Genomic DNA, 13,799 nt, shown 5'->3' with positions numbered 1-13,799 from the left:
TCATATTAAACTCATCATTTAATGTGGGAGAATAAACGGGAACAAGAGTTAGAATAGAGACATGTGCTTCTAGACCTATCTCAGTAGGGGACCAAAAGGAGAGATGGTTGCATCTCAATAGGGGTCCAAAAGGAGATGGTCTACCAAAGAGCAATGTGTAATAAGTGCTTTTAGACCTATCTCAGCAGGGGACCAAAATGAGAGATGGTTGCATCTCAATATATTTCAGCAGGGGACCAAGAGGAGAGATGGTTACATCTCAATAGGGTCCAAAAGGAGATAATCTATCAAAGAGCAACGTGCATCTAATCGAGCTTAAAAGACCTTAGGGTTAGCTTCATTAAAGACCTCCAAAGGTTAGTGTTAAAATTCCTTAGACCATAGGCAAGCTAGGGCTGTGCTTAAGGTGGGAACCCGACCCAAGGTCGAGGTGCTTGTCGTGCTTGGTGACTGAGGTGCTTGAGGTGCTTGTCTTGCTTGTTGACTAAGGTGCTTGAGGTGCTTTTCGCGCTTGCTTACTAAGGTGCTTGAGGTGCTTGGTTGCTTGATGAGGAAGGTGCTTGAGAAGCTTCCCATGCATGGGGATTAAGGTGCTTAAGTTAAAAGAGACCCTACAAAGGAGAAGGAAAGCCCCAAAGTTAGGAGACTCTTTGACTTAACCTCCCACTCACCCAAAGGGCACCCCCTTTCTCAAGGGGCACATGGACACATGTCAAGCTGTCTCTATGCTTAGCCACATGGTGTGCTTGAATCCTATTGGCTTGGCTAAAGAGGGGACCAATGAGCTTCTAGTTCAATTCAACAAATATCTAGATATTTTCAAGTTCTCTCTCTCAAAGAGGTAAGGAGGACACTTGCCCTAATGCTACCCATGTTGCTTGAAATTCATTATGCATGTAATTGGCTAGGCTTAGAGGGGTCCAATGAGCTTCAAGCTTGAGCTACAAGGAGGGGTCGACTGGGGATATACACCCTCTCACACACTCATTTTTCACACATTGTCACTTGGTGAAAGTGGAAGAACTCCATCTCCTTCTCCAAGCTTGTTGAGAAGTTGAGAGTCTACACCAACACTCTTAGCTATGAATGCAAATCCAACCAAGAGCCATGCTTCAATGCTTAAGCTTGCCATCTTCTCCATCTTCTTTACTATGCTAGTATGTATGCTAGCAAGAAGAGTGATGATAAGTGAAGAACTATTTCTTTCTCCAATGAATGTTTCTTCTTCCTCTTCCCTACCCTCATTCCCCGCTATCTCTCTCCACCTTTGAAGGTGTTTGAGGCCTTGCCACTGAGACCGGGGATGGTTAATGCTTTTACAAAGTTTATGTTATGCTTGTGATGCATGAAGCTTTCCATCTTCATAGCATCACCAAGGTCACAAGGAACACGAAGATTGTATCATACCAAGTCTCTCTTTATGGGAGAATCTATAATACAAAAGCCTATTGGTGGGGGGACCGACTTCACATAAATCCGGTCCTCAACTGTTGTCAAGTTCTTCAATTCTCTCTCTCTCTCTCTCTCTCTCTCTCTCTCTCTCTCTCTCTCTCTCTCTCTCTCTTGCTCGCACAAGTATTGTTCATGCCAAGTTACTTAAGTATAATGGTTATGTTGCTATTGTTCGGGAGACCGGCTCCACATAAATCCGGTCCTCAACTGTTGTCAAGTTCTTTAATTCTCTCTCTCTCTTGCAAAAGTATTGTTCATGCCAAGTTAATTAAGTATAATGGTTATGTTGCTACCTCTAATTAAGTTCACCCTCTATGTTCTCATAGTAATCTCACAAAAATTCTCTCTTTAATTCTCCTAATTCCGCTATTCTCAAAGTTCGAGCTATTGGTTTCTCTTTTCTTGGTTAAGAAGAGAGGTCCTTAAGTTGTCCATGAAAGGATGGGCCTGTTTATTACAATAGGGTAAGTGGGACATGGATCTATTATCTTGGTTGAGAAAAATTTAGTTCGAGGTACACCGTAGGGAACTATAGTCTTAATAACGGAGTCTCTCGAGGCTTGCCTTTGGCTTAACCATTATTGAGCTACTAGCAAGCTCAACAGGAACTATAATCAACCGAGCAGTGTTAGACCCTCTCCACTAGTCTTTGCAATCAACAGTGTCTAAACCATGGGTGTGGCTACTTGAGAACTAATTTTCAAAGGTAAAGAAGAGTTGCGACTAAGGTTTTTGAGGGTACCAAAGCACAAAGTAATTTATACTTAAGTTTAATTAGCATGGCTGACATTAACCAAGAGAGTAGAATGAGTATAGACAACTTTGATTTTGCACATGAAGGTGCTAATGATGATGCTCCCATGTTTGTTAATTATCTTGTTACTAGGTTGCAACAAGCTATGGGCAATCCTGCTTTGCAAGCCAAAGTTACTCAACAACTTCGTGCTTATGGGATTTCCTTTCCTCTCCAAGAGGAGAGAGATCTTAGGAGGCCTCTTGATGAGACTCCCAAAAGAAGACTCTCTCCCATACGAGAGGAGGAATCCAAAGAACAAGAAATAAGCGAATCCCTAAGTTCCTCAAAAGATGTGGCTCTACGAAGACGGCGGTTTAGACGATCGCCAACTCCTCCCAAGAGGAAAGGATCAACCCACAATCCTTCTCCTCGTCACTCTGAAAGGGAAGAGAGGAAACAAAGGAAGAAAATGGTAAGAAAGAGGTCACCCTCTTCTTCACCTTCCTCCTCTTCCAATGAAATCAATAGCTATTCTCCTAGAGAATACAAGAGGGGAGGACATCACAAATCTTACCCTATATGGTGAAGGTCCCAAAAGCTCAAGAAGTTCGAAGGGGAGGAAAGGGTATCTATTTTCTCACCTATGATGGTAGCTTTGGTGCTACCAACAAAGTATTGGCCTTCATCCAGCAATTTGATGCGGCCTTTGGAGACGAGGACTTCATAGAGTCCTCCAAGCTACCTCATGTAGCTATATTAATAATATTCTAGGAAGACTTCAATAGATAATCGTTACCTCGATTTAATTTTCTGTTCTTTGAATCCAAGAGCGATCGCTTCTTTCACTTTGCCGATCCTTCTTTTGGGAGTCTTTGCCAGATAATTGATGATTAGATTATGTCGTTGTTCAAACCAACGTGTGATTTATTGCGTTGACTTATCTTTCAAAGAGACTTTGATAGACAGTTGTCACTTTGACTATAAATGTCGTCGTTGAATTTGTACGGTGAGTTTATTTTGCTATGTTAATCATCTTTTAGGAAGACTTCACATATTTGTCGTCATTTGAATGGTTTGGTAAATATTTGTGAGCTTCTGTTACTTCATTTTGATAAACAGTCGTTGATTCGACTAGCTCTACCATTGTCAAAATGATGGAACTTCAATATAGCACTCTTCGTCGTTCTACTCGACAGACAATTGTTCTATTCAACTAGGTCTACCGTCTCTAATTGATAGATTGCTATCACCAATTATGTCCTTATAAACAAGATTTTGATGGAAGATCGTTCTTCTAACTCGTCTCTCCACCATCGAGCCTGCGGAAAACATAAGCTTACACTAAGTAAAGTTTGCATATGTTGTTGCTTGTACGTTTTGCAATTCCTAGGCGGTGTAAGAATCTAGTTTCCTGCATCTAACACTTTTGAACATAAAGTTACAAAATATGTTGCACAATGTCGTGCAGGTTTGCAAGAAAAGATGTTGACTAAAATTCTCGATTCAGATGTGAAATAAAAAGTTCGATGTCAGATCTTAATGGTTATATCATCACTCTCTATAGGACATATAGATGTCATCATTGCGAATAAAGTAAAGTTCTATAACCTTCTGCAAGAGATTGTAAGATCAACAGATACAAAATTCTCAAGCATAGATACAGAAAGCATAAAGCATCTTTTGCTTAGCATAATTGGCAATCCACCCAAGTGTGCTCATGATCTTGCCAATGATATCCCAATAGAAGTGGAGCCAATGCTCATGATCTTGCCAATGATATCCCAATAGAAGTGGAGCCAATGACAATCAATCACTTCTACGACAGATGAAAAGTAGAGAACGAAAAGCCCAAGTGAGCAAAAAAACTAGACAAAAAATTTTATTTGAGCAAGAGAATGCGCAAGACGATGCTCACTGCAGCAGAAAAAGCAACGAAGGAGGATCTGCAGATGCGCACAAATTAGAGGACGTTGTTGTCAGAGAAGCTATCAAGGATATTCATTTATGATGTACTATATATAATGCATAATGTAGCATGACTATTGGAGTGCATGTTGAGGCTCTGGCGCTAGACAAAAAACTCAAAAAGGAATCGTATGACAAGACTTTTGAATGCAATGTTCAAGGTGTCTCGTATTTTCCAACATCCATTGAATGTTGTGCTAAATGATTTATTGGAAGTTGTACAAGAATACACAGATCTTTTGCACATGAAGCAGCAATCGATTTGGTCATCCACGGATAGTTTAAGCTCTTGTTCATACTCGGAAAGAGCCATAGTGGTTGTTATAGACCTATTTCAATGGAGGAAACCTTGGTACCATCGTGTAAAGCCTGCCGAGCTCTTATGGAAGTTTTGCGGGCATGATGAAACCTGATTCGTCCAATGAGAGAAAAGGCAAGAAAAAAAGGAAAGAAAAAGAAACCAAAACAGCTACCACTAGACAAAGAAATTGCAAGAATTACTAGCTTAATAAATAATGTGCCATCTATAATCACGACATTAGTAGCTACAATATGTGCATCACACAATGAAGGAGTTCTCCACAATGATCTTCATCCATGAAATGTTATGTTTGATTTCACCAAGGAGGGAATACCTCAAATAGGTTGTATCGATTGGGGTTTGGTTTTGAGAGATAGGATCGAATAGAGACCTACCAATATTGCAACAGAAGAAGATCACGATGCACGACCACAGAGAGCTCTTGAGCTATTTAATATTGCTTCTCCCTTTCCTTAGACAAAAGCGACTGATATGTACGATTTGGCTTGGTTGATAGAAATGCTCACAATATTTTGTGATGAGTTTAGACACTTCTACAAAATCAAGTGGAATGGGCGTTCAGAAATAAACACTGGAGTCATTAGAAAGTGGATGACAGAATATAAGTGTATTGTGCCGGAAGATAGAAAGGCAGCAATGGATCTATTAGAGAGATTACATAAGCTTGATTTGAAATATGAAAAGTGCCTACGACCTATTTCTGAGATGTTGCCACACCTCGTTTGAGTCAATATCTTTTCAGACATTGAATAATCTTGTGTGTGTGTGTGTGCATATAGTTTCCTCGTTGTCAAAAAGTTCTCAAAGGTAGTACTCTCTCCTCTTTTTTACTTCTTGGATTCTCAAATCGTGCAATTTCTTTGCTCTTGAATATTAAGTGCATTATGAGAGCATTAAACTGAAAATATACAAGGGAAAAAAGTTCATTTGACATTTGCTTTACCATAATTCAATAACTATTTGACTTAATATTTAATGATATGAAATTCACATAATTTTCTCTTTTTAGCAAGTATTTTTTTTTTAACAATCTGATATATTTAAAAAAGTATTGTGTTAAGCTCATAATTGGAGCCCTCTTATGCCTGAAAATAAGCTTCGTGGTCCACAACACTATTTAGAGTTGTGATTTTGCCACCCTTGATCTTCAAACATCAAACATGTCAAGGAATCGTGGACATAAATCTTCTTTATATGTATCTAATAAATTGTTGAGAGCAGTATATTGGCGTTTGTGCAATGTAAAGTCTAATATATTCAAGAATATACCCAATAGAAGAATATCATAATTTCCAATCAATCTTGATCTTTATGAAATTTAGGTTCCACTTTATTACTTATAATAAAAAATCAACATTGTCTAAATATCATTCATGATACTTTTTAAAAGTCAAATAATGGTACAATTAAAATATATTATATGACTCAAAGCTATGTTCCATTTTTTATTTGAAAATAAATAAATACGATTATATTGAATCTATTGTACTATTGTTTGAGAACGATTTTTTTGCTTGGAATCAAGCTCGTAAATATGTAGTAAAAGATCACAACATCAAAAATTTGTTTCTACACACTTTCAAAGAAATTTGAAGTGATTGGTGCAATTTGACACACTTTAAAGGAAGTCAAAATGGATGTGAGCAACATTTATCACCTCTTTAACCTCGAATGACAGTTGTAGTCAAGAACAAAATTGGATACAATTTTATGTGCTTTGAATAACTACAACGTAATAAATGTTTCTCTCAAAATATTGTTAAAAAATTGTTCAAAGACTACACTGATGAGATAAATACGTAAGGATGATTTTGACAAGCGCTGGATAAAATTAAGTAAAGAATGATAATTGACTTCTCTCTCTCTCTCTCTCTCTCTCTCTCTCTCTCTCTCTCTCTCTCCCCCCCCCCCCCTTCTTCTCTTTCTCTCTCTTCTCATCTCCTCTTATCTTGAGAATATTTTGATAAACTTGAAATGAATTCTTCTAGAAACTAAGCCAATCTATTATTCTCTTTGTTTTGAAAGGCGCTCATAGTTGTATCTTCTTTGCCATATTTTGCTTCAATCATGTCTCACTTTAACAGAAGAATAAGATATAACATGGCCTTTCGTTCTTATGATATAGAAAACATGAACGTTGATGATAGTGTCTTCTATTAGTTTCAATATTGCATAAATTTTTACTGCTATTACACTATATACAGTGAGATTTCAACTTTTATTTGTTTCATAGAACCAAGCAAAAAAAAACATCACAATGTAGTGATGTTCTAATCAAAGGGACAAGCGCATAATCAAAGAGAAGCAACACTACAATCGAGCTTAGTGAAACATTTGTGAGCTACCCTATCAAGGGATGAAAAAGAACTATAGAAAATGAACGTGCTTTCATTGCTGAATCATCTTTTCCAAAGAGCAACGAACAGTCTCACAATGAGCATCATTTTTCATGCGTTCCATTTCTCTCGTTAACTCTTTCTAAGATGTAGCTTAAAATGGATAGTTCTTAATAGATTCATGAAATGTTCATGAATCTAGTGGTTCAATTTTGCCGCATAACAATGCAACAAATCAACGTGTCAAGCATGCACAAAGTGCACAATATATGCTGAAACTATGATCTCTAGGCCTCAAAACATTGATGATTGATGTAATCAACTTTGAAGACAATGACAATGATGATGATGATGAAGTGATCGTGTATTAAACAGGTCCACAGGCAAAAAGTTTACTTTCGTTGCTTCATATTGTCAATTTTTGTGATGTCACATCCCGATTTGCTATAGAAGGATACGTGTTAAACAACTACGATACACACAAGACCAATGAAGAATTTAACAATAAATATTTCAAAGTGGACATTGTAGAGTCACACAACTCAAATACCATTACAATTGTTATAGGAGTCTCGCTCATAAATCTTGTCCTTAACAAACTGAAAGTCGGTAAATTTGTACACATAGAGGGTGCTTTTGTGAGACAAAAAAATAGCAAGGATGAAAGCAGTTCATCACTTTCTTTGCATTTGCTGGAATTAGGGTTGCAGAGAAACACACACAGCTTGGAGAAGACGAAGGAAGCTCAAGGCACACAATAGAGAGTGTGTTACTTAGTGTGCAATGGAAAGATAGATAGCCCTAGAGTGATGGGCGTATATACAATGCTCGGGGGAAAAAACGTCCTAAAGAGGGAAAAAATGCCCCGGCGGTCCTAGTGTGTTCACACACATCACTACCACATGTATATGGTAACAAATCCCCCCTGGAGTGATGTGGTCAACGAGAGCTGGCACATGAGTAAAGGGAAGTGCCATGCCCTGAGGACATGATCAGTCCACAAAGGGGAGTAAGCCCAAAGCTTTGTGGAAAGCTTCAAGCTTCTCACAAGACAATGCCTTTGTGAAAAGATCTGCAGGGTTGTCCTGTGTTGGCACATAAGCCAAGCTGGTCTCTCCTGCTGAGAGCCTCTCCCTGACATAGTGGTAATGCACCTCAATGTGCTTTGTGCGAGCATGAAAAACTGGGTTTCTCGCAACTGCCAATGCGCTCTGACTGTCAGTGTAGATAGTGTTGGCAGTGTCCTATCCAGCACCCAAATCATCCATAAGGCGTCTGAGCCATACACACTCAACCGTAGCTGTGAAGACTGCCCTGTACTCAGCCTCACAACTCAAAGTGGCCACATATAGGTTGCTTCTTGCTCAATCATGATATACATAAACTGCCAAGCATGAAACAAAAACCACTTGTGGACACTCGCGTGTCAAAACAATCAGCCCAATCTGAGTCCAAAAAAGCATGTAAGTCTGGTGGCAATGATCCCCCCTTGGGATAAAACAAGCCAAGGGGTAAAGTTCCACTAAGGTAGCGGAAAATCCTCTTGGCAGCCTGCCAATGCTTAGACCCTAGGCTATGCATGAGTCTGCTGACCTGTGAGACTGCAAACTGAATATCTGGCCTCGTGTTGCATACATAAATGAGGTAGCCAACAGCAGTTTGGTAAAGAGTGACATCTACAGGATCGCCAGCATCATGTAGACTCAACTTCAAACCTGTTTCCATGGGAGTGGCAATAGGTTTGCAATCCTCAAGTCCAAACTTACATAGCAATGTCTCTATGTAACTTTTCTGACACAAGGCAATACCACCATCACACTGCTTAAACTCTATACCCAAGTAATGATGCAATAGCCTCAAATCTTTCATCTTGAAAGTAGCATTCAAATCAGCCTTAAATTCAGCAATATGTCTCTCATTTGGTCTAGTGATCAACAAATCATCAACATAAAGAACCACAATGAGAAGTACATCACCCTCACGCTTTACATACAATGTGCTTTCTGTTGGACTGTTACGAAAGCCTCGTTTAACCAAATGAGTGTCAGCTTTCTCATACCAAGCACGGGTCTTACCATACATCGAGCGGATATTTTCGAGCAACACCATAGTCGAGCGAGTTTGATAATATAGATATGAAATATGAAGGTTAATATATGAAAAGCAAAATGTTGTAATACGTTGGGCATCTACATATGTCTCTAGCCCTACAAAGGTGGTATAGCCTCACAAATGATGTATTTTGACGAGGATTCTATGTATCCTACATCCATGAGTCTATGTGCTAATAACATATATCATGTATTATTCATTGACGTAGCTAAGAGAGCGTTTAATGGCATATCTGAGAGAAAGAGAGAGAGAGAGAGAGAGAGAGAGAGAGAGAGAGAGAGAGAGAGAGAGAGAGAGAGAGAGAGATGTTCCTTGTAGAGATATGTGAGAGGTTGTCCGATATGCGATTGTTTTCAAGAGTTTTTTGGTGTGTTTTAGTGGTAACAAAGGTCAAGTAAGAGTGAAGCTACTACGAAACAAAACAAGTACTTAAACATTCAACATAAAAAAACCCTGCTATTTTTGTATTTCAACAATTATCTCCCACCAAAAAACATTACAAAAATGTTCCATCAAGAGATTGCATGGGTTTCACCCATATCACTATGATGAGTCACACTCATCATTGATGAACAAATTACGTCTCTATCGCTCATTTTGGATATTATAGTCGTAGCGCTTGTCCAAGGCCATTCTTCTTGCGGTCTCCTCTATATATACTGGCAAAATAATTCAATGAAACAAGAGAACCAGATTATTGACCCAACACCATACATGGCGAAACACGCAACATAAAAAACCATTGCCACACTACACAATATCCAAAATCCTGACAACAAGCGAAGTCCAACATAAAAAAATGCAATAAAATGTCAATGAGAAGGTGGGAGCCTCACAAGTCATCATACGGGTTCCCACCAGGTCTGTCACCCTCATCTTCCACATCTACAGATGTGGTGGCATCATCAGCACTCCGCCCACGTGGAAGCAGTAATGGCTGCACATACGTCAATATCAAGCCCTCATCACTATCAATGGAAGCACATGCACACCCAGTAACAAGGCAAACTGCACCTGAACTCCAAACAGATACCACCACGTCTGCATAGCATCTCCACGAAGCATGCTAACAATGCATGACTCATCTGAAGGCCTCCACGTAATGGCTCTCCTGTAGTAGCAAGGGCTCTCGAGGCTGCAGGCAAATAATGTCTCATCGTTGAATCCGTAGGACTCATACCAAGAGAGCGAAATAGTGAAGTACCCTCTGCAAGATAACAAGGAGGTTGAATACCTCGTCTGTGAATTAAGAAAAGCATAGATGTGTCACACTGCAAACCAACAAGAAACAAAAAAAGAGATAAACAAACTATCAAATTCATGAGTAGCACGATTTCATAGTTTTTATAGATTACCTCAATATGCTCCCCATAGCTACGAACAAAACCATATGCGTCATGATGAAGGAGCACAATCCGCCTATGAATAAGCAAGTCAGATGCCCTACAAAAACGCTCTACCCACCAAATGCTATCCCCTACAGAGAAGATGAGATACAATTATTACCAGGCATGAAAAACTAGACAAGTGAAGTTAGAGACTCACCAACACATGATGTCATGATCAACACCCAACCCGAATCAGCCAGAGTAGAGAATGAGAGATAACTCCACCACAAACATGATCCTTTGTACAGACATCCCAAGATGGCATCGTTGTGGATGCATGATGCAAACCACCGAATGGCAAATCCAAAAATATGAAATCAGCTGCCCAAGCCACTTTCTTGCCCACTCGGGTATATTGTACAGCATCTTCTCGAGCTTTGAGCATGTGATCATGAACGGAATTCCAAACTGGGTTTCGTAGCCCTGCACGAAAGTCACTCGCAATAGCAATATAGTCTCCAACCACTTCCATACATCTGACATCTTTGGAAGAGCCAAAGACCCCAATAGGAAAGTTTGAGGCATGCACAAAAGAGAGAACCTTTCTCATTGTAAGAGCGCCACCAACACCTGCATTGATTCCCAAGTGTGAAAATATGCAATGTAAACTACACGACCTCAAGAAATCAAGAGTTCAAGAATATAACCATGTGAGATTAATGACTCTTCCCTAACATCCACATATGTATACACATCTGCAGCTTGTTTTCCCTTGTCCTTAGTACCACCTACTAATTATAAATCAAGAATTCAAAATTTACATTGACCACTAAAGCATCAATACTTCTTAAGGAAACCCATAAAGTACTCATACCTTAGTTAGATGTTCTTTTATCATTGGAGGATCCATTGTCTTTGTGGTTGTATTTTTCTGCTTCTTCATTTCATCATGAAGCTCCCTCTCTCTAGCAAGGATATGCCCTTGGACCATATCCACCCACCATGGACAATGACCCAACTTCCACTCCGACAAATGTTGCATTGGTTTGGGATACATACAACCATCACCCAGAGCTATGTTTGTCCATTGTTTGGCCATCATAGGGATCGTGACAATATGTCCCATAGATTTCAAGTGACAAAAATACCTACAAACAAAGGCTCTCAATAAGTCAAAGTTTTTAATCACCAACTAGTGATATAATTAAAGTTATCGTTCTCACCGATAGAGAAGCCTCTGAGCCGCCATTGGAATCACATCTTCCTTCTTTGGTGCCAACAACTCTGCATCCTTTGTCTTGGCTCCAAACTTAGTCTCAACAGGAAAGAGGTGAGCTCTAGCCTCAAGCTTTAATTCTTCAAAATACATGGAGAGTGTACATTCAAGAGGCACACTGACGCCATCGAGCATATCAAAAAAATCTAAAAGAAGAGTGCTAGCCCTCCCAAAAATACGTTGTAGTAATAACTCTCTAGAATCCAACTAGAAAAATACCAACATTGTACATCATTATCAACTTTTTTAGACAACGAGCTCATAAACTAACACAATGATAGCTAAACTCATAAGCGAAAGAACAGATCTCCACGCTTAGCCTATGAGCAGCTCTTGTGATCTTATCTGATTCCAACAAAGAAACCCACAAGATCTTGCTCTCAACAGGAGCGTCTTGGAGAGCTATTAGGTTGAGCTTCTCCAATGTGGCCCAACTATCGGTGCCCCATCTAAGAGCCCACACACGGGCCAACCAATCCTCTCCAAGTCGAGGATCCACAATGTTCAACATCTAAATTAAAAGAGACACAAAATACGTAAAAATTGAAATCTTGTTAACCAATCATAAACATTTAAAAGTGTTCATGTTAACCTACCTTCCCTACTCGATCACCATACTTGAGAGCAAGATCATTGACAATTTTCTCCTCTTCTTTAACTAGATCGTCTGCAGGCAACCTTTGTCGTGCTTGATCCATACACATATGAATTTCTTTAGAGATTTGAACCTGTCATAATACGCCTCTTAAAAAATGAACCCTCTTATAAAACAAGTAAAATAATTAAAATGAGATATTCACAAGACATACATCATAAAGTAATTTTCCCAAATATCGTCTCGTCAAAGGATACCAAGGCTCAACTCCTTTCGAATATTTCTTCCTAATCAATGCAATTACTTTTTGATCTTTTTCCGGTAAACACTTCAGATATTCTTCGTGATCCGCACCACATATGTTTGAGCAATTAACCAGCTCATCTCGCAAATGGGAAGCCACAAGTGCGTGGGTATTCATGCTGACAGTCAAACATAAAACATTTTTCTGCAAAAGTTCCCTTGCATGACAAGACTCAACAAGATTTCAAAAATGGAAAACGAAACTTACAAATTCATTCTCTGTAGCCCAGCCAACAGTGCAATCTCTGATACCTTGGTGGGATCGATAATAGTACATAGGACCCTGCAATGCTTCACTCTTACCAAAGAGAACTTTTCTTTAATTGCCGCTCTCCAAGCTACAGTCCTGTGGTTGCCCTCCCAAACGTAGAACATCCTTTTTGACAGGATATAAAGCTCATTTTGTGATGCTATTTCTTTTTCAAAATCTTCATTTACCTCCGTCCAAATTGGATCCCAAGAATCTTTAATGGCATCTATAAATTTAGAGCATACAAACCATCCTAAGAAAAGCATATATAAGACTAACCGGCTAGCATAAATACATCAAGCGAAATCAAGCAAGAACAAACTAGAATTATGCTTACCAGACACGAAGGTATCTTCTTGCTTGCATGTCCAAAGAGACACAATAAATGCTCCCTTTTCTTGCATGTATCCTTCTTTTGCAAATGCAGCTTTGAGTCCACTAACATCATCCCTTAGTCCTCACACTCTAGCATATGGAATTAGTCTGCAGAGAGGGATGGGTGGACATTCAAAGCAACTTAGAATTCTAGTTTTTTGTAATATATCTTCTCCTCTTTGCATGTGGAGTCGATTTTCATCTGCGACATCCATCTCACCCACAACCTCAGCCTGCACTACAAAAGGAACAATTTCCATGCATGCCTCTTCCGCACCGTGTGCATTGTCAGTCTCATGGACCGACCCAATATCAAGCTGTTCACTTTGGGTAGTATCATTATCGTCTTCCAAATCTGTAGCAACAACTGTACTGACTTGATCATTGCATTCAACAATAGATGGCATCTTTGTTTGCCTCCCTTTTTTGCGTGAAGAACCTCTCAGGGATGAGCTTCAAGGACAAAGAAAAAACTTTTAACATCTACTCAACAATATTATAAGTATTCAATTTTTTCTACCAATTGCCTACTTTAACCACCTTCTCGGTGTCAATTCAAAGCTTGTATAATGAGGCAACCAAAACTATGGAAAAATAGTCCGCGCCACAATTTTGGTTGCCATATTTAATCAAAGCATGTAGAACTATGTGTGACAAAAGTATGGCATGGTATGTGTTAAGTACACTACCTATTGAATTGAAAAAGGCATCCAAAACTACAGTCTGGTTGCTTCATTATACATGCTTTT

General features: G+C 39.2%; 1 pseudogene; it reads right to left on the bottom strand.

Moving 5' to 3' along the window:
* Positions 1-9,755: 9,755 nt before the first annotated feature.
* LOC147426250 (uncharacterized) lies at positions 9,756-13,079 on the bottom strand (annotated as a pseudogene).
* Positions 13,080-13,799: the final 720 nt, after the last annotated feature.

The sequence above is a fragment of the Adiantum capillus-veneris genome, chromosome 24, assembly GCF_014529385.1.
Source record: "Adiantum capillus-veneris isolate H3 chromosome 24, ASM1452938v2, whole genome shotgun sequence".
Taxonomy (NCBI): Eukaryota; Viridiplantae; Streptophyta; class Polypodiopsida; order Polypodiales; family Pteridaceae; genus Adiantum; species Adiantum capillus-veneris.
This window is presented reverse-complemented; position numbering and strand designations above follow the sequence as displayed.